Genomic DNA, 26,611 nt, shown 5'->3' on the forward strand with positions numbered 1-26,611 from the left:
ATTTTTACAGATTTTGGTAAGTTTTTTTGTAAGTATTACAAAAGCCGTAGGTGACCCATCAGATTTGTATTTTTTGCCCTATTTTTATCATTAATTGCCCTTTTAGCTGCAGATGTAAGCTGCCAGGGGTGTAATCTCGCCCGTCTATACTTGTTACCTATTGGAATAAATGTAGAAATATAATAATAATAATAACAATAATAATAATAATAATATAATAACCCCCGATAGATTTGAATTTCTCCCATTTAATATTAATAGCATCACATGACAGAGTCTGATCCACATGCAGCCCTAAATTTCTGGAAATTAGCCCTCTTAAATTTCAAAGTTTTCGATTTTCCCATCTGGTTTAGCTTTTTACAGTTTAACCCCTTAAGGACGGAGGGTTTTTCGGCTAATTTCTCGCTCTCCAACTTCAAAAATCCATAACTTTTTCATTTTTACGTGTACAGACCTGTGTGAGGGCTTATTTTGTGCGTAACAAATTTTACTTTCCCGTAATGTTATTTATTTTAACATGCCGTGTACTGCGAAGCTGAAAAAAATTCCAAATGTGGAAAAATTGAAAAAAAACCGCACGTGCGTCACGTTCTTGTGGGCTCAGTTTTTACGACTTTCACTCTTCGCTCCAAATAACACGCCTACTTTATTCTTTGGTTCGGTGCGATCGCGGTGATACCAAATTTATATAGATTTTATTGTGTTTTAATACATTTTCAAAAATTAAACTAATGTGTACAAAAAAAGAAAAAAATTTTTTTGCCATCTTCTGACGCTAATAACTTTTTCATACTTTGGCGCACAGAAATGTGTGAGGGGTCATTTTTTGCGAAATGAGGCGACGTTTTCATTGCTACCATTTTGAGGTCTGTGCGACATTTTGATCATTTTTTATTTCATTTTTTATGTTATGTAAAAAGGTGTAAAAGTCGCATTTCGGACATTTGGGCGCCATTTCCCGCCTCGGAGGTCACCGCCGGCCGTAACCGTTTTTATATTTTGATAGATCGGGCATTTTGGGACGCGGCGATACCTAATATGTCTGTGATTTTTACTGTTTGTTATGTTTTATATCCGTTCTAGGGAAAGGGGGGTGATTTGAACTTTTAATATTTTATTAATTTTTTTTATTTTTTAAACTTTTTTTTTTCTTTTTTTTTTCACTATTTTTTAGACCATCTAGGGTACATTAACCCTAGATAGTCAGATCGCTCCTACCATGTACTGCAATACTACAGTATTGCAATATATGGCATTTTTGCAGGTCATACATTACAATGAGCCACTGGCATGAACCTGCATAAACCATGTAGCCTCGTGTCAAAAGAAGACCCGAGGCTACCATGGTAACCGATCGCCGCCCCCCGATGCCGTTCGGGGGCATGGCGATCGAAAAAAAGATGGTGGCGCCCGCGCGCCGCCGTCTTTTAAACGCCGCCCGCGACTTTGCGGGCGGCGTTTAGAGGGTTAATAGCCGCGATCGTTGCAAGCACCGACCGCGGTTATTAGCGGTGGGGGTTTTGTGCAAAATGCAAAAACCCCCACCTCTGTATGAAGAGGACTCAGCCCGTGAGCCCTCTTCATACATCCCTTATACCTCTGCGCCGTAGAGCTACGGCGCAGAGCGTTAAGGGGTTAAGAGGAAAATAATTATATTATGATCGCTGTTCCCAAGGGGTTCCCGGACACTGACATTTTGGACAATCTCCGCATTTTTAGAAATCACAAGGTCCAACAATACATAACCTTTTGTGGGATCTTCTAGAATTTGCACCATAAAATTTTCCTGCAGAAAGTTGATAAAATGTCTGCCTTCACAGATGAAGACGAGCCCTGACCCCAATTTATTTTTGGAAAGTTAAAGTCTCCCATTATCATTACTGTTCCCTTCTGTGCAGCCCGCCCCATCTGTTTATATAGGTGACCATCTATTTGATCAGAGATGTTAGGGGGTCTATAAATTGCACCAAAAATTATTTTCTCAAAGCTCTTCTGGCTTTGAATTTCAACCCACAAAGTTTCAGCCTCATCACACTCTTTGGAGACCACTGTCTCATTCACAATCGCTTTTAAGTCTCTTCTGACATACAGACATACACTACCCTCTCCTATTACACATACACATACACCACCTCCTCTCCTATTTGCCCTGTCTTTCCGAAAGAGTGTAAAACTTTGAATATTAACACCTCAATCATGTGATGCTTCGAGCCATGTCTCCACTACACCAACAACATCCAACTGTTCCTCTAATACCAGAGCCTCAAGCTCACCCATTTTTCCATCTGATACTTCTGGCATTTGTGAACATACACTTTATTTTTCCAGTAATTTTAGTGGCACATACATCCTCACCATTGTTTTGTAACTTGTGGATCCCCTTATCCACCGCCTTAGTACCCCATACACCGCCCAACTTCACCACCCACCTTTAGTGTCTACCCCTTTAGTGTCTTCCTTTTCCTCCTCCCCCAATCCTAGTTTAAATACTCCGCCACCCCTGCTAAGAATCTTCTCCCCCAGGACAACAGCCCCCTTCCATTTATCTGCAGAAAACAGCTTATACCCCAATGAAAAGTCAGCCCAGTGCTCTAGGAACCAAAATCCCTCAACAGGATCTGAGCCATGCATTTAACTCCCTGAGCTCCTGCTGTCTGCTCTGTGTAGCTGCATGGCATACATGGAATACTACCTTGGAGGTCCTTCCCTTAAGCAGAACAGATTTGTATTGTTACATTGTACAGGCTATTGTTCAGGCTATGAGATACTTCATTTTGGGGAGTCTATAGCTTATTCATAAGATTTTATTAAAGGGCTTTTTCCGGGAATATGAACTTCTGCTACAAAAACCTCATAATGCTATAAATAAATGAATACAACAAAACTCAATGTCATTAATCACAAAATGGAGCTTAAATAGTTTGCTTTTATGATTCACAAAATGTTATGGGATTTCAAAAATAGGTGTAGATATCTCAAAGATTGCTACCATCTACAACTCCCATGATCCTTCAGTTCTCAGTAATCGGTCCTACCTCTAACAGAGTGTTCTTCTCTGTTACCATAGTAATGATGCGTGTAATTGCCATCACTGCACATTACCTAACTGCGATAATGTCTCACCACGACACTGGCCATACACTGGCCATATTGGTTGCACTTCAAGCAACTGACTGTCACGGGTGCTCCCGCGATCCCTGTCTCGGATGGCGGGTGCACCCGTGCCGCTCTGGGGTCCGGTTCCCGGCTGCACTCACCTCCCCCGGCTCCAGCGGCGTCCTCGCAGCTCCCACGGCTCCTAGGGGGCGCGCATGCTGGTTCGCTAAAATTTAAAGGGCCAGCGCGCCAATAATTGCCACTGGCCTGATTTAAATTCCAGCCCCTTTCTGTTGCTCTTGCTGGATCTTCAAACTCCCTAAAGAGAAAGCTCCTGTGATTCCTGCGTTCCTGTGGTCCTGTGTGCCAGTCCGTTCCTGTGGTCCTGCGATTCCTGATGTGAGTCCTGGTGTGCCTTCCTGTGCTATTCTCTTGCCATCTCTCCGGGTACAGACTGTCTCCTGTGTTACTACCTTGGCAGCCACCGCGGGCTAGTCGCACCTGTGGAACGACCTGGTGGTTTCCCGCCGAAGCAAGTCCATCCCGCTTTGCGGCGGGCTCTGGGGAACACCGGGTTCCACTTAGGCTCCAGTCCCAGGTCGGCTGGTACCATCTCCCGGGGTGGTCCAGAGCGTCCACAGACTCTCAGTCCTGAGAGTAAGATCTGGCCATGGACCCCGCCAAGGAGCCATGTCAGATACTGGCTGAACTTTCGAGTGTTGTCGCCTGGCAGTCGAAGCAGATTGCTGCCCAAGGAGAACTTTTAGGCCAAGTCGCTTCCACTCTTCAACAGCTGCTTGACTCCAGGCCTCAGCAACATGTTCCGGTGACTACTCCTGTAGCAGTTTCATTGACTACTCCTGCGACTTCGCCTGTCATCCCGGGTTGTTCGCCGGCACCAGAACCTAGGATGAGTCTCTCTATGCCTAACAAATATGATGACGATCCCAAATAGTGCTAAGGATTCATCAACTTGTGCTCACTGTATATTGAACTAAAGTCATCTCAGTTGGTCAGCGAGCGTTCCAAGGTGGCGTTCATCATCAGCCTCCTCACTGGGAAGGCCCTGGCCTGGGCTACTCCTCTGTGGGACAGGAACGATCCAGTTACGGCCACCCTTTCCAACTTCCTGGCAGAGTTCCGGTCCGTGTTTGATAAGCTAGCAATGTGGAAACAGCATTAATGAACCTACGCCCTGTCCTCACGGGTTAAGGATTCTTTGGCTGCCCGTGATCTGCCGACTACTCTGAGTGGTCTTATCACCTTGGCCACCCGTATTGATGTGCGGTTCTTGGAACGAGCTGAAGAGTTGTGGCACGAGCGTCCTCTAGTCCAGCTTCCATGTCCACGGTGCTCCAGTTTTCCAGCAGCCATTCCAGTCTCCCGTTACTCAGTCTGCTGGTGAACCTATGCAGGTTGATAGAGCTAGACTTACACCTGGGGAATGATCCAGACATTTCCAAGAACACCTTTGTCTATACTGTGCCATTTCCAAGCATCTCATCGGGACTTGTCCAGTGCGTCCCCAACGTCTGGGAAACGGCAGCACTTAGGGCTTTTGGGAGAGACGTCCCTAAGTGTGAATTCAGCTTCTCCACGTCTGATTATTCCGGTGCTTCTCAGTATTGGCACCAGTGCTCCCGTGCAGGTCTCAGCATTCCTGGATTCCGGTTCGGTGGGGAACTTTGTGGATGCCGCTCTCGTTTCCCAGCATCACATTTCGGTGGTTCCCCTCAAGTCTCCCCTCGTAATTTCTCGTAAGCGGACAGCGCACGGAACCTATCCGACTTCAGGTTGGAGCCTTACATCAAGAAGATTTGGTCTTCTATGTCTTGCCTCGCTCCACGTCAGCTCTTCTTCTGGGTCTTCCCTGGCTCCAGCTCCATGCCCCGATTCTCAATTGGAACACTGGTGAAATCCTGCGTTGGAGTCCTGAATGCCAATCCCGATGTATGGTGGCTCCACTTCCGGTCTTATCCTCTTCTGTGTCTTCCAACTCTCTGGAGGGTCTGCCAGCTTGTTACCGGAACTTTTCTGCTGTTTTTTCTAAGAAGCAAGCGGAGACCTTGCCACCACATCGTCCCTATGATTGCCCAGTGGATCCCCTGCCTGGCACCACCCCTCCCAGAGGTCGAGTCTATCCACTTTCGGTTCCAGAGACAGTTGCCATGTCTGAATACATCAAGGAGAACCTGCAGAGGGGATTCATACGCAAGTCCTCCTCTCCGGCTGGTGCAGGTTTTTTCTTTGTCACCAAGAAGGAAGGCTCCTTACGTCCCTGTATAGACTATCGAGGGCTGAACAAGATCACAGTTAAAAATCGCTACCCTCTGCCGTTGATTACGGAACTTTTTGATCGCCTACGCGGTTTCAGGGTGTTCTCCAAGCTGTATCTTCAGGGTGCATACAATCTCATCCGGATCCACAAAGGTGACGACTAGAAGACGGCGTTTAATACCCGTGACGGACATTTTGAATACTTAGTAATGCCCTTCGGACTGTGTAACGCCCCTGCCGTTTTTCAAGAATTTGTGAACGACATTTTCCGGGATCTTCTCTATACGTGTGTCGTGGTCTACCTGGATTACATTTTGGTATACTCTCCAGAGACACGTACGTCAAGTTCTTGGTCGACTTTGTGCCAAACATCTGAACGCCTGTCAAGGAGATATTAATTGTGAATGTATAAGATTGGTTTAACTATAGGGTAATTACAAACTTTGTTTAAATATTTGGCATCTATTGAAGCGTCCAGGCAGCTTTTATGACATCCTGGAGCTTTAACAGCCTGATAACCTCTGAACTGAAGACTGGTCTGTTCAGACCCCAAAGGACATTTGGTCTCCCTACCCCCCCCCCCCCCTCTTCTGCATCAGGATTTGGAAACAAAAGACTGTTTAAATATTCCTGGACTCTCCCCCCTCATTAAAACTGACCCTCTGGACTAATTAATGAATGGGAGGTTCTGAAATCTGAACCAAACTGAGAAGTTATAAAACAATATGAAATCCAAGAATTGGTGTTCACATTTTGGGGGCTGCTTGACAAGCTGAGTGTGTTCCTCATTTCTCCCACCTCCAGGGATCAGGATTTACTTTAAGTTTGTAAGTTTCTGTTATTTTCTCCCTTTTTATTTTATAACTGTTTTGCCGTGTTGTGTGTCATTTTATTTTATAATTCTTTTGTTTTTAATATCTTTTTATGCACTGATCAACTTTTTGTAATTAAAGCTTTTCACTTTAATTTTGGTCCCTGTATGCTCTGCGAACTCATAGCCTTGTGAAGTGTGGTTAACTGTGTGACTGCTGGAGTGCTGAGTGTGCATGTCTAGTGGTGTGACAAAGTGACTGCTTGAGAGCAAGAATTGATGTAGAGTGGGATACTTATTGGTCCCAGTATAAATGCAATAAGTGGTGGCAGCGGGTCTGGTCCTGGGGTGCTGGAGCTGTATGAGGTGTGATTTATGCTCAATTTGTGTCCTGAGTGAAAGGTGAGCGCAAGTTTGAGTAGGCTAAATTAACCCGTACAGTTGCACCCCAAGTCCCAAGTTATCTTGAGGTGGATGCAAAATCCGTAGGAGCTGGAGCGGTGCTCTTCCGGAAAGGGCCTAAGGCCGAACTTCCACATGCGTTATTTTTTCCAAGACCTTTTCCCCAGGTGAAAGAAATTATTCGATTGGAGACAGGGAGCTGTTAGCCATCAAGCTTGCGCTAGAAGAATGGCACTATCTTCTGGAAGGTGCTCTCCATCCCGTGAGTGTGTACACTGACCACAAAAACTTGTTATACCTTCAGAAAGCCCAGTCCAGTTGGTATCAAAATTCTGGCGTTCCTTATGTCACCAACTGCAGGTCAACCTTGAGTTTTCATCTGCCTATTATCCGCAGTCTAATGGTCAAGTGGAGAGGGCGAACCAGACCTTGGGCTGCTACCTCCGTCACTTCGTTTCAGCCCATCAGGACAACTGGGCTGACCTTCTACCTTGGGCTGAGTTCTCCTACAATTCCCTGGACTCGGGGTCTACCGACTCGGCTCCGTGGTCTATGGAGACGTCTATGGACGTATTCCTCGCCCGCCTCTCCCGTTGTCTACTCCCTCCGATGTCCCTGCGGTAGAAGAATTGGTGCAGGACCTCAAGTCTATTTGGGACCAGACCCGCCAGTCTCTTCTACGAGCTTCTGACTTACCAAGATCCAGGATGATAAGAAACGTCGACTTCCTCCTGTCTTCTCTCCTGGTGATAAAGTATGGTTGTCCTCCAAATACGTCCGGCTTAAGATACCCTGCTAAAAGCTTGGTCCTCGGTTCCTTGGTCCCTTTGAGGTAATCAAGCGCATCAATCAAGTAGCCTACAAGCTCCGCCTTCCTCCATCTATGCGCATCCCGAACTCCTTCCATGTCTCCCTCCTGAAGCCAGTCATCTTGAACCGCTTCTCCCAGCAATCCCCTCGTCCTGCTTCTGAAGCGGATTCCCCAGATGTCTATGAAGTTAAGGAGGTTCTGGACATGAAGATCATAGGGGGTAAGCGGTTCTTTCTTCTAGACTGGAAGGGGTTCGGGTCTGAGGAGAGATCTTGGGAGCCCGAGGAGAACATTTTGGATCGGACTCTCCTCCAGAGATTTCTTGGGACCAAGAAGAAGAGGGTAAGGCCAAAGGGGTGCACCCGTGCCACTCTAGGGTCTGGTTCCCGGCTGCACTCACCTCCCCCGGCTCCAGCGGCGTCCTCCGCAGATCCCATGACTTGGCGCGCGTGTCCCTGTTTCCTAGGGCACGCGTGCGCTGGCTCCCTAAGATTTAAAGGGCCAGCACGCCAATAATTGATGCTGGCCTGATTTAAATTCCAGCCCCTTCCTATTGCTCTTGCTGGATCTTCAAACTCCCTGAAGAGAAAGCTCCTGTGATTCCTGTCTGTTCCTGTGGTCCTGCGTTCCTGTGTGCCAGTCCGTTCCTGTGGTCCTGCGTTCCTGAGTGCCAGTCCGTTCCTGTGCTACTGCGTTCCTGTGTGCCAATCCGTTCCTGTGGTCCTGCGTTCCTGTGTGCCAGTCCGTTCCTGTGGTCCTCCATACCTCTGTGCCAGCTCCTGCGATTCCTGACGTGAGTCCTGGTGTGCCTTCCTGTGCTATTCTTCTGCCGTCTCTCCGGGTACAGACTGTCTCCTGTGTTACTACCTTGGCAGCCACCGCGAGCTAGTCGCACCTGTGGAACGACCTGGTGGTTTCCCACCGCAGCAAGTCCATTCCGCTTTGCGGCGGGCTCTGGTTCCACTTAGGCTCCGGTCCCAGGTCAGCTAGTACCACCTCCCGCGGTGGTCCAGAGGGTTCACAGACTCTCAGTCTTGACACTGACTACAACCAAACATAGTGATGATCACAAGACCTGCGCAGGCAGGTGCATGATATGTGATGTAGACATTTCACCAGCGGCCATCTTCTGTCCTGCGTCTTCGCTCCTGGGACAAAGTCACAGGAGTGATTAAAGAGCCAGTGGCATTTTAATTCTCCACCAATGTCCATATTTCGGTTAAGGGAAGCAAACTTTTAAGAAAGAAAGAAATGACATATTAGCTTATATTTTATTTACTTATTTGAATATGAATTAGGCTTATTCCTGGAATACCCCTTTAACTATTTCAAGGTGAACACAGAGAAAATCATCAATTTTTGTTTTGGATTTTTAGCACTTTTTCTGCTCACTGTAACATAAAATGTAATATGTTATCTTTATTCTCTGGTTCACTACAATTATGGTGATCCCTTATTTATGTAGTATACTAGCTGTAGCTCCAGGCGTTGCCTGGGATAGTAAATAACTGTTCTTAGCTGTAACAAAATAGAATGGGTAAACAAAAAATATCTACAGACTGTCTCAGACTATCTCTGTCACTGAATGTCTCCATCACTCGCCGTCTCTGTCACTGACCATCACTGACTGTCCCTTTTTTATAAACTTTTTTGACTGTCTGTGTCTCCGACCGTCTTTTTGAGTGACTGTCTCTGGCAGTCTCTTTCAGTGACGGTATGTCTCTGGCAGTCTCTTTCAGTGACTGTCTATCTCTGGCAGTCTCTTCCAGTAACTGTCTGTCTCTGGTAGTCTCTTTCGGTGACTGTCTGTCTCTGGAAGTGTCTTTCAGTGACTATTTGTCTCTGTCAGTCTCTTTTGAGTGTCTCTAGCACTCTCATTCCAGTGACTATTATACTCTTATTCCAGTGACTGTCTTTGACACTCTCATTCCAGTAACTGTCTTGGGCATTCTCATTCCAGTGACTGTCTCTGTCTCCGACTTGTCAATTTGGGAGATTTATCAGAAGTGTCTGAGAGTAGAACTACTCTAGTTGCCTATGGCAACCAATCAGAGCTCAAGTTTCCTTTTTGCACAGCTGTTTATAAATTACAGCTGAACTCTGGTTTCCACGGGCAACCGGAACAGTTTTACCTCAGACATTTCTGATTAATCTCCCCCTACCTCTGTATCCTTATCCATATTACCTCACACATAAGTGTCTTTTACTTATTGGCTATAGTACGAATCACAGCTCAGAGCTCATATTATTGACCTGTTGCAGAATAGCAACCAATCACGGCTCAGCTGCCAACTGCCACAGCAGCAGACAATGGCTCCTGTTTATGGTGGTTAATAAGTGGATTTTGGAAAGCGAGGGGTTAAAATTTCGTCTCAAAACCTGTGTAAAATTTGGTGATTGTTAATGCGACAGTACAGATTCCTTTATCGGACATACACACTTTCAGCTTTATATATTACAGATGTTTAGTTTGCCCAATCCTACTGAATATCGACAACTTTTCAGAGGCATAACTTCTGTATTCTTCTGTTGACAGGCGCTTAAAGGTCTTATTTTTTGCAAAAAGAATTGTTTTGCTAAAGTTTTTAGTGTTTTTTTTTTACGGAATTTTATAAAATTAAGATTTGCTGAAAATGACTCTATTAATGCATAGAGGAAAATTACTTTTAAGAGTAGCTGTCGACCCCAGAAGGTTCCAGCCTTTATGACCAAGACAACATTTCATCTTTTACAATGAGTCATTTGAAGCTGCCCACTCATATAAAATAAATGTTGAAATCAGCATATCCCCATCTCCCCACACACAATAACAATGCACCACTGGCTCCTCTGGGCTTGCAAGTTTATGGGGGAGTGATGGGAGACGGCTGCCAGTATAATGCTCATTCATACAGCATATTTTTCCTGTGAGTATAAGATGAAGTCAATTCACTGCAAACTTTAAAATGATAAAAACACACACACAACCCAACACTTAAAGGGTAGGGCTAGTGTAGACGTATTTGTCACTAAGGTGCATTGTTCACTGCTTCCTTAATTCTCACATAAGCCCCAGGGCGAATCAATAAGCAAAGGTAAGTGCTAGTATCTCATTATTCATTACATCTAGCCATTCTCATCCCCATTCAGATCCCTGGCTTGTAGTGTCACTACATATAGACCCTAAATCCCTAATACTTCATAACCCTACATGTATTTCACTCAGACATGAGTTCTTCAGGGGTTAAAGTAGGTCTGTAGATTTAGTTTTTAATGCCTCCGGCATTAGATTATAGCCATGGCCCGCCCCCAGCCCGCCCAGATTTATAGCGCTAAATGCACCTCTGGGTAATTCCCACAAATCCATATCCACCCAATCCACACAGAACAACAGTCCATCATGTGACCACAGCCTCCGCATCATCACCAAGCGCCGATCCCCCCAGGGTATCATATGACATTGTCACATGATCAGCAGGGCGGGGCAAGGGGCAGAAGCAATGGTCACAGTGAGACAGGAATCAAAGCCACACCCACTAGCAGGACTAAGGCGGACTTAACTTTCCGGCTTCCCATAGAGGTAAAGCATCAACCCATTGGGGCACATTTACTTACCCGGTCCATTCGCGTTCCAGCGGCGGCTTCTCGGACGAGCGTTTGGGTCTTCCGGCGATTCATGAAGGTCCTGCGCCCGATGTCCACCAGGTGTCACTGCTGCGCCGAGGTCCGCCGAGTTGCGTCGGAGTTCACTGATCTCTTCCTGGTGCATGTGAGTATGGCCCGTGCGACCAATTTTTTGTTTTAAATGTGGCGTTTTTTCCAAATCTGTCGGGTTTTCGTTCGGCCACGCCCCCCCCGATTTCCGTCGTGTGCAGGCCAGTGCCGATGCGCCACAAGCCAATCGCGTGCACCAAAAACCCGGGGCAATTCATGGAAAATCGACGCAAATCGGAAATATTCGGGTAACACGTCGGGAAAACGCAAATCGGGCCCTTAGTAAATGACCCCCATTGAAACAATTGTAGGTAGACAACCAATATGATTCACAAAAAAGGTGCACTCATATCCAACCCCATAATCCACATTACTCCAAGAATCCACATCTAAAGAATGTATCATAACTCCAATAGGGATTCCTATGAACATTCTGCACTTCTGCACTTGATGTTCATTCCCTCTATGAAGCATGCATAGGAGACAAAATCATTAATACCATTTGATTTTACCAAATCCAGATAGAAAGTCCACTGAGCCTCTTTTTTAAAGGATCAGTTTGCCCCACTCGCCACCTCTTGTTGACGATCTTACGAGTTCGATCCCTTGAAAAGTCAGGCATTTCGAATTTCCCTGATGATTCTGCCATACATGTTTTGCAATAGGGGTGGAGGTTGCAATGGCAAAGGAGGTTTTCCCTACATAATCCATAGGACATAAACATGTTGCCAGATACCCCCTTCCCCCCAAGGAGCAGTTGATAAAGTCTCGGATTGAATATTCCTTTCCAGTGTGGGCGCTTCTAATAACTTTAGATTGTCTACATGCTGAATGGCGACCACATTTGAAAGAGTCATTTGGTTTCCAATCCAGCCATATTACATCTGATTTAATTGGTGCCAGGAAGCTATGGACCAGCAAATCCCTCAAATTTCTACCCCCCTATATGTTATCACTAGAGATGGGAGAATCGATTCTAACGAAGTGGAATTCATTTAGAATTTCAGGAAAACTTCGGTTCTGCACGAATTCAAAGTTTATGGTGATTCGTGGGAACAAATTTTTTTTTCCCCCTTTATTAGCAAAATGGCTGCAAGCACAATGGGGAACATTTACTTACCTGTCCTGTTGACGCCGCCGATCCAGAATGTCCGACGATTCACTAAGATCGCGCGTCCAATTTCCTGCATGTGTCACTTCCCCACTGAGGTACGCCGGAGTTCAACATCTTCTTCCCGGTGCATGTAGGTGCTAATCTTACGACACAATTTTGAAAGTTAAATTCCGCGGTTTGTCCGAATCAGTCGGGTTACCCGACGGCCACGCCCCCATTTGTGTCGCATGCAAGCAAGTGCCGATGGGCCACAATCCGATCGTGTGCGATAAAAACCCGGGGCAATTCAGGGCAAATTGGAAAAATTTGCGAAACCCGATGGAAATGTGTCCGACAGACCCTTAGTAAATGTGCCCCAATGTGTTACATGGGGCAGAGAACTCTGGGAAGAAGAAAGGAACACCCTCGATCACATGTGCAGACATGTAAGCATGTGATATGATAAAGTGATTTTTTTCACAAAGTCCAGGGTGTCAGTTTTTGGGGTTCTGTATTCCCCAAATTTCAATTCTTTTTTGTTGCGCATGCGCAGAACTCCGGCTTCTCGGACGAGGGTGTGCAGCTACGAGGAGCTGCGAGCCGAAGATATCAGGGTAGGAGGAAAAGCCATACAGGGTGAAACCCAGGGATGGGCGAGAACGTGCTGGCGTCCCATGTTGGAGTTTTACATGCACATTTTTATTGCTCTTTTGTGAGTATGCTTTTAATCTAAATAAATCCTGAGTGTTAAACTGTACTACGCTATCTGCGGGTGAATTTCTTCCAGCGATCTACCGCAACATATGTTGCATACAGAGGAGGTCACAGGAAAAACGCAGCAGTGTTGATCTGAATAGCGGTATATTCCTATTGGAGGATTCAGGAATTTGTGCTGGAGGAGTGTGAACTACTTTGTGAGTGACATATTGGAAGAAGAAGGACTCACGGAAGCAAGAGAATCGGCAGCTCCGGTCAGAACTTATTTTCTATGATGTACAATCCTGTTGACAACATGCTCCTGGACTGGGCCATTCTTAGGTACCTCAGAAGGCAGTCACATATAATCAAAAAGAATCTGTCACGGGTGCTCCTGCGACCCACCTTCCGGGTCGCAGGCGCACCCATGCCCTCTCTGCTGCTCCGGTCCCCCGACGGCTCACTTACCTCGCCGTGATCCAGCACTGACTCCTCCGTGCACCTTGAAATTTAAAGGGCCAGTGCGCCGATAATTGGCGGTGGCCGGCCACCTGCTCTATTTAAATTCCAGCCCCTCCCTGTGTTCCCTGCCGGATCTTTGTGCCTTGTGCCCTAGAGCAGTGATGGCGAACCTACGACACGCATAGCCATTTTCAGTGACACGGCGCCCGCTGGAGAAAAATTGCTGTAGTGCAGGGGCGAACTGTTCGGGGCTGTCTGGGGCCGGTCCGGCTGACTGGCAAGCAACACCGTCTGACGTCCAGTGATGTGGTCTGCAGCGAGCATCTGCATCTCAGTCAGAGAAATCGCAGCTGCTGCTCCTGTCTTCCCATCCTGTGCAAGCAGTCCCGGCTTGCACAAAAGCGACCTGTGATGCACCTGCGCGGGAACATCTTCTACACAGGAGCTGAAGCGACCTGAAGAGGAGCGCTGAGGCATCGTTGGAGCACTCACAGTCCTGTCTCTGTCTAAGGGCATTAGAGGGGGTTAATGTGCACTGCTTTAGGGAAGGGGGTCAATTTTGTCCGTTATATGTTCATTTAGCCTAAAATATACATATTTCCAAAAGATAAAAAGAGAAAAACCACCATACAATTTGTTATGCAATTTCTCCCGAGTACAGAGACCCCCCACATGTGGCCGTTACTTGTTTTATGGGCGCACAGCGAGGCGCAGAAGGGAAGGAGCACCCGGCAGCTCCCAGGATTTTAGTTTTCTCATTGGCCCCTTTTGTAGGCTACAAAATTTTATTTGATATTTTCTAAGTATAACAAAAATCGTTTTTTTCCTAAAGGTGATACACTACGCGAGTTAGGCTCGTTATTTTCGCGAATTTTGACACGCCAAGCTCAAAAGGTTGGCCATCACTGCCCTAGAGAAAGCTGTGTTCCATGCCCTTTGCTGTTATTGTGATTTCCGATTGTGACCCCGATTCCATTCATGACTACGCTCCACCTCTGCCTGTCTTGACCTCTTGCTACGTCCCCGACTGATTCCGTGCTGCCCGTCCTGACCTCCTGCCTGTCCCCGACTATGATTTTGCTCAACGTCTTTGTACCTCGCCTTGGCTGCCACCGCGGACAAAGTCACGCTTGTGGAACGACCTGGTGGTAAAAAAAGACAAATGCCAGCTCACCTCCCCAACTGGTGTCAAGTCCGGCACGGGTCACCTCTCTGCTGGGGTATAACAATTGCGGGAGAAAAGAAATGCACGGTCCAGCCAGGCTCCAAACACCGAGAGTTTCTTTATTTATTGCATATTCTTGAATCAAGTAGTCCACTCAGACAGACTGATAAAATGCCTATGCGTTTCGGACAGTCCCCTTGTCCTTAGTCATGGCTAAAGTACAATGAAATGGCTACACATTTATAACCCAATACAATCAATGGTACCTCCCCCCCCAAAAATCACAGCCATTTCCGTTGCTGCCTACGTTAAACATAATGCTCATATCCAAACATCTGGTGATACAGCAATCCTAAATTAGATTAGAGATGCCCAAGGTAGAAAAACAGAAACATCATATAATATCTCACAGTATAAAACGTTACATCAGATCGAATGGGGAAATCGCGGTATCACGGACGAATCATGTCACGTCACATGACTTAAGTCAGTTGACACGTCCAGACCACATGATCCTGTCACGCCATGCTATGAGTTGTATAGCAACCCATGGATGCATTAGCCTTGTTTTGAGTCCTGATCATGGGAGGCTATGCACCACTCGAGGATTGTTGCGGCGAAGGGACTGGGACGAGGAGGAATCCTGTCGGCACCGCAGCGGAGATCCAGGACGAAAACCTGAGGAAGACAACGAGGTTCGAGCAGCACCGGCGGGGATCCAAGCGGCGCAGCCGAGACAACTCCCCCAAACGTCAGGGTAGGTGCCAATAAATCTGGGATAAACAGAATAGAGAAAAGGGATTAAAATTGTGGCTAGTAATAAAAACAACAATTTGAACACATAAATCAATTAAAAGAAATAACAGAACACCAAACCAGAACTGGTACTGTATAAAATACATTGTTAGGAGCAATACTTCCCATACATCATTATAACATCTTGTAATGCATCAGAGCCTAGGGGAAAGACATAACACAGATTAATAGTGGTATATTAACTACCTTCTCATATTAAGTCATTGTGGAAAACAGGTTTCTAAGGAAAAAATCCAATAAGCCTCTCTATTGGCTAGGTGGGCTCCAGTGTTACAACCCCTAATGTTCATGTGGACCTTTTCAATGACATAAGTGCTAAGTGAGCGAGTGTCCCCATTATGTACTTTGACAAAATGTTGTGATGCACCAGATAGGTTCCAACCCTCGGGATTCAAGATATCGCGTAAAGGCTCCGAGAACCTAACTTTAAATTTACGGGTCGTGTGTCCAACATACATTAGGTTACACGTAGTACAATGTAGAATGTACACTACATTGTCAGAATTAGAGTTCAAGAATTTTTTTATGAAATATTTCCACATGCCATCACTAGAAGAAAAGGACTTCTTTTTGTTGTTTGCAAATTTACATGTATGACAGCGGGAGACACCACATTTATAGAAACCCTGGGTAGATAGCCAAGTTGATTTAGGTTGTGTGGTAAATAAAGAAGGGGACAGTAAGTTCCCTAAACTTTGGCCTCTCCTAGAGACAATCCTACAACCATTATTAAGGATCTTCTCAAGTATGGGACCTGTTTTAAGTAGGGGGATATGTTGATTAACAATGTTGGAGGTAGCCTTGAACTGTGAGCTAAACTGCAAAACCAGTGTAGGGGTGTAGGAGAAGTCAGAGACCCTATTGCGATTGTAACTTAGTTTACCAGGTTGTTGTGGATATATAAGGTTGTTTCTTCTCCTGTTAATGACTCTATTATAAGCTCTCTCTAGTGTCCACTTAGGCCAGCCCCTGCTTCTCAATCTGTTACATACTTGTGTTGCCTCCGTGCAGTATAAAGAAGTATTGCTGCAATTCCTCCTCACCCTTGTTAACTCCCCCACAGGAATGGCCTGAATCGTATGAGGTGGGTGTTGAGATTTGGCGTGTAAGATTGTATTACCTGCCGTAGGTTTGCAGTATGTTCTGGTGGTAATATTTGCACCGCTAGTGACGTGTAGGGATAAATCAAGAAAGGAAATTTCACTTCCTTTCACAAACTCTACATTCTCTGAGGAATGCTTCCAGCACCTTGTTGAATCTATGCCACGAAGAATTGAGGCAGTTCTAAAGGCAAAAGGGGGTCCAACCCGTTACTAGCATGGTGTACCTAATAAAGTGGCCGGTGAGTGTATTTTATACAGTACCAGTTCTGGTTTGGTGTTCTGTTCAGTCTTTTAATTGATTTATGTTTTCAAATTGTTGTTTTTATTACTAGCCACAATTTTAATCCCTTTTCTCTATTCTGTTTATCCCAGATTTATTGGCACCTACCCTGACGTTTGGGGGAGTTGTCTCGGCTGCGCCGCTTGAATTCCCGCCGATGCTGCTCAAGCCTCGTTGTCTTCCTGAGGTTTTTGTCCTGGATCTCTGCTGCGGTGCGCACAGGATTCCTCCTCGTCCCAGTCCCTTCGCCGCAACAATCCTCGAGTGGTGCATAGCCTCCCATGATCAGGACTCAAAACAAGGCTAATGCATCCACGGGTTGCTATGACGTGACACGTGACGGGATCATGTGGTCTGGACGTGTCACCTGACTTAAGTAATGTAACGGGACAAGATTTGTCCCTGATGCCGCGATTTCTCCATCCGATCTGATGTAACATTTTATACTGTGAGATATTATATGATGTTTCTGTTTTTCTATCTTGGGCATCTCTAATCTAATTTAGGATTGCTGTATCACCAGATGTTTGGATATGAGCATTATGTTTAACGGATTGTAGGCGGCAACGGAAATGACTGTGATTTGTGGGGGAGAGGTACCATTGATTGTACTGGGTTATAAATGTGTAGCTATGTCATTGTACTTTAGCCATGACTAAGGACAGGGTGACTGTCCGAAACGTGTAGACATTTTATCAGTCTGTCTGAGTGGACTGCTTGATTCAAGAATATGCATTTCTTTTCTCCAACGACCTGGTGGTACCGCACCATAGCAAGTCCAACCCGCTTTGCGGCGGGCTCTGGTGAAAACTGGGTCCACTGAGATTCCGGTCCCAGGTGTCGGCTTACGCCATCGTCTGCGGTGGTCCAGTGGGTCCACTACCCCAGAAGCCTGACAGGAACCAAAGAGGACTGTTTCCATATGCTGACCTGCAACGTGCATCTTCACTTTTGACTATCTTAGCCCTGGTTTGAGGAAATGACCCCTAAGTAATGGCTCTTTGTGACACTACAGTAGGTTTTGTCTTTTCCTTGTTTCTTAATACCATTTTCCTTTTGTTTTCTTATATTATTTTATGTTCTGCCACAGGTTTGTAAATTTGTTTACATCCCTGCATTTCGAGTTCCTGTTGGGTGTTTACACCCTTTTACAGATTGTACAAATGACCTGATAACTGATCGGGGAGTGTCGGAGAGCTGCAATGCTACCTGTGATGACTGCAGAGGATTGAATCGTTGGAGTGTGCCTTCAGGATTATGTGGCTTAGTAATAAAAATGTAAACCTCCATGTTTGTATTAATTTGCAATTAACTCTGGACAGTGTTATCTGCTAAGCAAAAATATGAACAAAGTCAGTATGTGGCAGTATGGAAAAGATGGTGTACCACACTGCTGTGAACAGAAATCTGGCTATCCAGTTGATATACACTCACTGGTCACTTTATTAGGTACACCATGCTAGTAACGGGTTGGACCCCCTTTTGCCTTCAGAACTGCCTCAATTCTTCGTGGCATAGATTCAACAAGGTGCTGGAAGCATTCCTCAGAGATTTTGGTCCATATTGACATGATGGCATCACACAGTTGCCGCAGATTTGTCGGCTGCACATCCATGATGCGAATCTCCTGTTCCACCACATCCCAAAGATGCTCTATTGGATTGAGATCTGGTGACTGTGGAGGCCATTTGAGTATAGTGAACTCATTGTCATGTTCAAGAAACCAGTCTGAGATGATTCCAGCTTTATGACATGGCGCATTATCCTGCTGAAAGTAGCCATCAGATTGTGGTCATAAAGGGATGGACATGGTCAGCAACAATGATCAGGTAGGCTGTGGTGTTGCAACGATGCTCAATTGGTACCAAGGGGCCCAAAGAGTGCCAAGAAAATATTCCCCACACCATGACACCACCACCACCAGCCTGAACCGTTGATACAAGGCAGGATGGATCCATGCTCTCATGTTGTTGACGCCAAACTGACCCTACCATCTGAATGTCGCAGCAGAAATCCAGACTCATCAGACCAGGCAACGTTTTTCCAATCTTCTACTGTCCAATTTCGATGAGCTTGTGCAAATTGTGGCCTCAGTTTCCTGTTCTTAGCTGAAAGGAGTGGCACCCGGTGTGGTCTTCTGCTGCTGTAGCCCACAGAACTGCCGCTCACTGGATGTTTTTTCCATTGCATCCTTTATGTGTCTTCTCCCTCTGGTAATGGTCCTGAGTCGACACCTGCCTTTTTAAAAAAAAAAAAAAAAAAAATAAGATTGAGCACATTGTTATAGACAGCATGCATGGTATCATTGCAACAGATTATGCACTTCTACTAATAGGGGTCAGAGGACCCCCTGGACCACCGCGGGAGATGGTACTAGCCGACACCTGGGACCGGAGTCTAAGTGGCACCTGGTCTACACGAAAGCCAACTGCAAATTGGGATGGTCTTGGGGACCTGGGCAGCGCCACGGAGAGGGGCACGGGTGGTCCCGCGATCAGTGACATGGATAGTGGGGGCACCCATGACTTAAAGACACCCACATGGCACAATATGAAGTGGTAAGTAGGGGCTCCTTGAATGCAATCCATTTTGGGGGTGGAGGGTTTAAAAATCTTACCAAGTTCTTTTCTTTTTTGAGAGCTGCTCCAACTCCACTCATCTGGAAGCATAAGTGCAGTTATCTCCTTCCACACTGTACGTTTTGCCACTGTCAGCATAGAACTGCTCCCTCGTCTTACAGTAGTGGATGATGCTGCAGTAACGTAATCAGTTTCTGTACATACATTATTTTATCTTCTGAAAAACCTAGCTAGGTCAGGCCCTCCCACTTGACCTGGTCTGCTGGACAAACCAACACAAATACGGCCTTTATACATTGGACAAAATAGTGCCACCATATGTGGCATATGGAGAATCTGTACCGCAAACACTTAAAAAATAGGATATACTCTATTTTTTATCTTGCAGTATGACAGCAAGTGCATGGTGCAGAGAGAAATACTGTGATGAGATACATAGCCGCATTTCCTATTGAAGTCAATGGGGCCATTTTTAGACTCAAAAATAATTACGGTGCCAGTTGTGTGTATGAGGCCTAAGGTCACCAGAATTTTTATTAGCTTCTAAAACACGTTGGGGCTCATTTACTAAGGGTCCGCGTCGGACAATCTCATCCGGACCGGTAAGTAAATATGCCCCGTTGACTTTAATGGGAAATACGGCATAGCTCACTGCACCTTGAATTTTCTGTGCAACCATAACACAAAAAAATATAACAGGTCCTATCTGTTGAAGTTTTGCGTCACTGTCTCTGCACTGCAGTGGGTTGCCTAGGAGAACAGGCCACGCAAGTGCTAGCTCACTCTATTTTTTGCTGATAAGGCTCACTGACGGTGTCTTACAAGCAACAGATTGGTGACACATGGCCTGGCCTCAAAAACGGGGCAACAAAATGCATAGGGTCATGTGCATGAGGCCTAAGGCTAAGAAGCAGCCAAGGATTCAAACCTTGAGATCTTTCCCTATACCAGTCTTCAGCTGGTATTCTTTCCCAAACCTGAATTCCCTTGTTTTCTGTCTTTGTATGTGATCACTGGTGGAATGACTACTGTTTTGACCTTTTTACGTTCTTTGAAAGTTGACATATTCTTCACTTGTGACTTTTGGTGTGGACTTGGACATAGTTATTGATTTTGATCTTGACGTACAATGCTGGTCTTAGATAATGTTGGCCTGTTGTTGGCTTGGACAGCTTGCATGTGTGTTATGAATATGACTATATTTTCTAATTAAAGTTATTCAAGACAGCAGGGGCGTTACTAGGGTGGTAAAAGATACGGGGCATGGGCCCCAATGCATATGTAGCTCTCTTACAGTAATGCCCCCTCCTGTACATAACTCCCTCACATGTGGTTGTGCCAATAACAACTTTACTGAGGGTGTATACAGCTACTGAAACCACAAGAGAAATCCCTACTTTTTCCCTCCAGTGACTGCAGGTGACGTGTCCTTCATCTTCTCCATTAAGCCCAGCATCATCACATCTTATGTTCCTCATTGTCCCTACATCTTGGACAGTGTTATCCTGCTGCTGCTCCTAACAATCTCCCCCAAATAACGTAAGGCTTGCATTTAACAACACCAAGAAATGTGAACACGCCCCAAGAAGAGGGATCCTCCCTCTTAGGTACTATGAGAATATACTAGAGAATCTTAGAGACCGTGGGGGTCATTTACTAAGGGCCCGATTTGCGTTTTCCCAACGTGTTACCCGAATATTTCCGATTTGTGCCGATTGTACCTGAATTGCCCCGGGATCTTGGCGCACGCGATCGGATTGTGGCGCATCGGCGCTGGCATGCACGCGACGGAAATGGGGGGGGCGTGGCCGAACGAAAACCCGACGTATTCGGAAAAACCACTGCATTTAAGAACCGAAAATGTGTCGCTTGAGAAGCGCTTACCTTCACCTGGTCCAGCTCGGTGTATTCCGACGCGTTCAGATGATTTTCAGCGCAGCAGCGCCACCTGGTGGACGGCGGAGGAACTACCTTCATAAATCCCGTCCGGACCTGAATCCTGTTCAGAGAACGCACCACTGGATCGCGAATGGGCCGGGTAAGTAAATCTGCCCCCGTGTGTGTGATTCTTTGCATACACATTATATAATATGTATTTATATATTAATACTAAAATTAGAAGCAGAGATTATTACATTCAGAGTGAGACACAGGTTTTATTGTGCAATCCAAAACATGTGTATGCTTACAAGGACTCATTCATTCCTGTTCTTACAGGGTCCTTCTCTCAAAAGAAGGTAGATCTAAAAAACAGAAGCAATAGAAAATAGAATTACATAATAATAAACATTTTATGCAACATATATGTTTCTATGTTTTTTTTTTTATTACATAGTTTACTCAAAAAGTGTTGGGTAAAATCTGTGCATTTGTTTTTATTTTTAGGGAAAATATATAATAATCCATATGTGGAAAGCATAACAATTTTTCATTAAAGAATTATATATTAATGTACTCCGGAGGGCAGAAATTATCATTGGATTTTGTTTGGAAGCCTGGATATGAGATACTTACTTGATGTTGGAAGGTAAGCACGAAAAGTGTTCCCTTTTTAATCTGGTAGAGGGCGCTCTTATCAAGAAGCTATGAACATGTTGTTTTAGTTATCTCCAGTTCTTGTTGTACACTATGAAAACAATTTCTTGCTCTAATGATTGTAGACTGAATTTCTCTTAGCATAGTAGTATGAGTAATGCTTCTACTTCTTTACCTGTAATGATTTTTTGATTACTAGTTTATTTTGCTTTTACTGTTTTTATACACTTTTGTTTTAACCTGTTGGCGCTCAGCGTCCGATATATCAGACGATGAGCGTGGTGACTTAGCGCTCAGTGTCCGATATATCGGACGCTGAGCTGATGCTGGTTCAGCTCAAGATCTAAACCAAACCGGCATCGGGAAACATCGGGTGCCAGCTATAACTAATAGCCGGCACCCCAGTGTAACATCCGCGGATGGAGTGGGCTCCGATTGCGGGTGTTTAACCTGTTAAATGCGAGGGTCAGCGCGACCGCGGCATCTAACATGCCTCTGGTGGGTCTTTCCCACCACAATGCCCCCCCCCCCAAACCGCTTTGGGGGGTTGCCGATCGGACCCCAGAGATGACTGCAGGCACTGCCGATAAGATGGCGTTTGTGATGTCATCTTACAGGCAGAGTGTCAGCCTATGCATGTGCATAGGCTGACATTGCAAATACCCTGCTAATACCCTGCAATACATCAGCATTGCAGGATATTATCATGAACAAGCAATCAGATGATTTATCAGATGATAAATCACTAAAAATGCCCATAAGCCCCATAACACATAGAGACATATAACGCAAAAAATCTAAATCATAACACAAACCCCACATATATATATATTATAACAATATCCGTAAAAACCCATAGAATAAAACTAAATAATTATTGAACCCACACAATGAAAAAAAACTGTTAAATACCTGCCAAAAATTATTATTTTAACCTATTGAATACTACAAAAAAATGCAATAAAAAGTGATTTAAAAAAACATATGTACTCCAGAATTATACGAGTGCAAAGTACAACATCTCCCGCAAAAAAGAAGCCATCAACCAGCTCTGTAGCCACAAAAGTTAAAAAAGGTTATGCCACTTGGAAGACGGCAATGCAAAAATAGATTTCTTCCCACATTAGGGTTTTATTTGGCAAATTTAGCAAAACTTAAGAAAAAATATTCATTTATGGTATCCCCGTAATCGTATCGACCCATAGAATAAAGATAACATGATTATTAGGATTTACGGTGAACACAGAAAAAAAAGGAAAAAATCCAGTACAGAATTGATTATTTTCTACTCCTGCCCTCAAAAAAAAGTTCAAAATTTTCAACAATAGGGGATACCAACCCCAAAATGCTAACACTGGAAAAAGCATCTCATCCTGAAAAAAAATGCCGTCACATGGCCTCAACAATGAAAAAGCGAAAATTTTATAGCCTGCAAAAGGGGCCAATGAGGAAATTAAAATCCTGGCAGCTGCAGCGCCCTCCTTCCCTACTGCGCCTCGCTGTGCGCCCATAAAACAATTCACGGCCACATGTAGGGGGTCTCTCCACTCAGGAGAAATTGCTGAACAAATTGTATGGTGGATTTTATCTTTTTATCTTTTGGAAATGTGTAAATTTTAGGGCTAAATGAACGTATAACCGGCACAATTTGACCATTCTAAATTTCCCCTCCATTTTGATTTCATTACTATGAAGATCTCAAGGGGTTAACAATCTTCCTAAAAGCGGTTTCTGATAGCTTGAGGGGTGCAGATTTGAAAATGGGTTGATACATAGGGTTTTTTTGATGCAAAATATGTAAAATTTCATTAAAAACGGTATTTATCCCCAAAATAGTCAATTCTGAAAATACGGAAAATCGCTATTCGATTTGTAGGCCGCGTGACATCAAAATAAATTATCCAGACATTTCAAAAATTATGAAAATGTAAAGTAGACATATGGGAAATGTTATTCAGCAACTTATTTAGGTGGTAAATCTATCTGCCTGAAAACACAATGATTTCAAATTTCGACAATGGCAAATTGTTAAAAAAATTTCATTTTTTCTTTTTTTTGTAAATTAAACGCAAAACTTATCTGCCAAAATTTACAACTAAAATGAAGTACAACATGTGGGGAAAAAACAATCTCAGAATCGCTTTGATAAGTAACAGAGTTCAAAAGTTATAACCATATAAAGCGACACAAGTCAGAATCCAAAAAAAACGGGCTGAGCCTTAAGCTTTAAACTGGCTGCGTCCTTTATTTATCATTATTATTACTGTTGGAACTATTGTATTGAGACACATTTTGTACTGCACTGCGGAGACCTAATTTTGTTACATAAAGAAATTATTACTTTGAACTATGAAAGGATTTCTCAGGAAGGTTTACACTGATCTCATCCATGTTAGTTTGGTCATCTTGTTAATCCTCAGAGAAATGTTTTGTTTTTGTGTTATCGTTTGTTTACTCCCCAACTTCCAAGCGCCCCTGCACTTCTTACTTGTAGAACAAATTACAGTTTTTAGTGACATCATTTAATTTCCCATGCAAGGTAGTGGAAAGCTGTGAAAAAAATCAAAATCCTGCAACATTTTTGAAAACAAAACTTAATTGCAATGTTTTCTTAGGCTCTTTGTTTTTACAGCTTTTTCTACGCGGTCCAAATTACACATCCCCTTATGCAGCGGTGCCTAACCTCCAGCCCGCAAATCCTCAAGTTGACACCTCTTGCAGGGCCAGGATGAGGGGTAGGCGAGCAAATAGGTTACCAGTCTCGTCTATTGCTTTTTGCATGCCACCCCGGCCCTCCATAGCGATCAGCGGTGTGCATCCTTAGATAATGGTGATCCTGCTACTGCCTGTGTCCAGGGCCGGTGTTAGGGGAGGAAAACTGGGCAATTGCCCAGGGTACCCTGTTCTAAAGGTGCCCCCAGCATGTGAACTTTTGTGGGCAGAGGATGTATTGCTCTTTAAATGCCTTGGACATTTCTCTTTGTGCGTATTTGTGGGTGTTATATTTTTTAACTTTTTTTAACATACCCCATTGCTAGGGAACAGCGAAAACATTGCCAAACTATGTTGGGATTCGTTCTTGTTTTTGAGGTGGGATTAACTTTCTTGCCCCCTTCCTGCAGGCTTGGGATTTTTCATTTATTGATTTCAGAAAGTTTTCCCTGTTCTCTATTTTGGGATCCATTGCCATTTTTGGCTTGGAGTTAATTCCCTAGCCCACTTCTGAATCATTTCATATTTTTGGTTTGGGAGTATTTTACTAGGGTCTCCTAGGAAAATTCCTACTCATAGTTTGGGATTTTTCCATTATCCCCTCTGTTGGGATGTTTTTTGAAAGCTGTCCTTGTCTCCTTTGTTGGATAGACTTCTCAATTGTGATTTGTCCTACTTATTTTTCCTGCTGGGATCCATTCATGAACACATGAGCCTAATGAACAGAAAAATATCTTGCAATCTTTTTCATATGACACTTTCCTCCGTTGATGGGGATATTCTCATGTTGTACACCTGGAAGGGCTGCATTTTGACAAAGTAAAGTGCCTTCCTTTTCACATTTCAGTGACTTCCTCTGATCGCTATTGTTTTTCTAATTGCAGGGGAAGCTGAGGATGACTATGAAATGCTTCCCACTGAGTACAGCAGACTCCCATTGGTCTGCTATTCACAGGCTTTTGTATGACAGAAAGAAAGTCACTGGAAGAAGCTGTTCTTACACATGTCATTAAAGCAGGGTGGTCCAAGTTCGGTTTTCAAGGGCAACAAGGACAGAAGATTTTTAAAGGAAAACACAGAATGAATGTTTTGGTTATAATATCATAATATAAAATGAGGAATACACATAAAGGCCATTTAGTTTGTACTTTTAGCCCATGTTTTTATCCAACTCCAGTTCTCTTAAGTAAAAATGGCTTTGAATCACACTGGGGCTTATTTATTAATCAGGTTATGCCAAAAATGTTCTACTCTAGGGAAAGTTCTTAGGATGTAAGATCAATTTTATGCCCCTATAAAAGATGTCAGCAACAAAGTGTTTAATTGTTTGATAACTGGATATTTTAACAATTGGATAGCCAATTACAAGACTAAGCTATAGACATGAGTGGAGCTGCAACACCCTGTGTATAAGGCCGGTGGCACACATGATGTTTTGAACCCGTTTTTGGACCGTTTTAAGCAGTCCGTTAAAAAAGGCATGCATTTTTGACCAGTTTTGATAATTGGTAAAACCGGTTAAAAACGGACTGCTTAAAAACGCCACATGTGCCGCCAGCCTAAGGTATAAATATGACACTAACCCAATTGAAATTTTATAATGATTCGGAATTGTGTAGAATATATGAAAAAGGCTGCATTCACACTACAGTATGGGGGACGTATATAAGGCCGATATACGTCCCCCATACACTTCTATGGGCTCGCGGCGCCCTACGGGAGTGTTACGGTGCCGCACACGTGCGGCACCGTACCGCTCCGTAGCCCGGGAAAAGACAGGACATGTCCTATCTTTTCCCGTATTACAGCGCCGCGGCCATACATCGCTATGGTGCGGCGGGCTCACGGCAGTGTGCATGTAGCCAAAGTCTGATACATGTCATTTCACAAGCTATGGATGTGACTTCCATGTGAATTAGGATTTGAAACACTTCATTCAGCAGGTTCCACTCCCCCTGAACAAAACAGCGCAGCAGCAAGTGTCTTTTTTTCCAAGGAGGAAAGGAAGGTAAATGAAAGTGTAACGGGAAACTCCTGATGCAGTTGTGAGCTAAACCTTAGTGAGGATAAATAAATT

At 44.5% G+C, this 26,611-nt stretch overlaps 1 long non-coding RNA gene across 1 annotated transcript in view; it reads left to right on the forward strand.

Annotated features, from left to right (window-relative positions):
• Positions 1-25,662, forward strand: part of LOC140077769 (uncharacterized) — a 34,021-nt gene extending 8,359 nt beyond the window's left edge. The window contains exons 2-3 of the long non-coding RNA XR_011849836.1: positions 21,673-21,814; positions 25,419-25,662. This is a non-coding gene — a long non-coding RNA (uncharacterized lncRNA). The remainder of the gene's footprint in view (positions 1-21,672; positions 21,815-25,418) is intronic.
• Positions 25,663-26,611: the final 949 nt, after the last annotated feature.

Source organism: Engystomops pustulosus, chromosome 9 (genome assembly GCF_040894005.1).
Source record: "Engystomops pustulosus chromosome 9, aEngPut4.maternal, whole genome shotgun sequence".
NCBI lineage: Eukaryota > Metazoa > Chordata > Amphibia > Anura > Leptodactylidae > Engystomops > Engystomops pustulosus.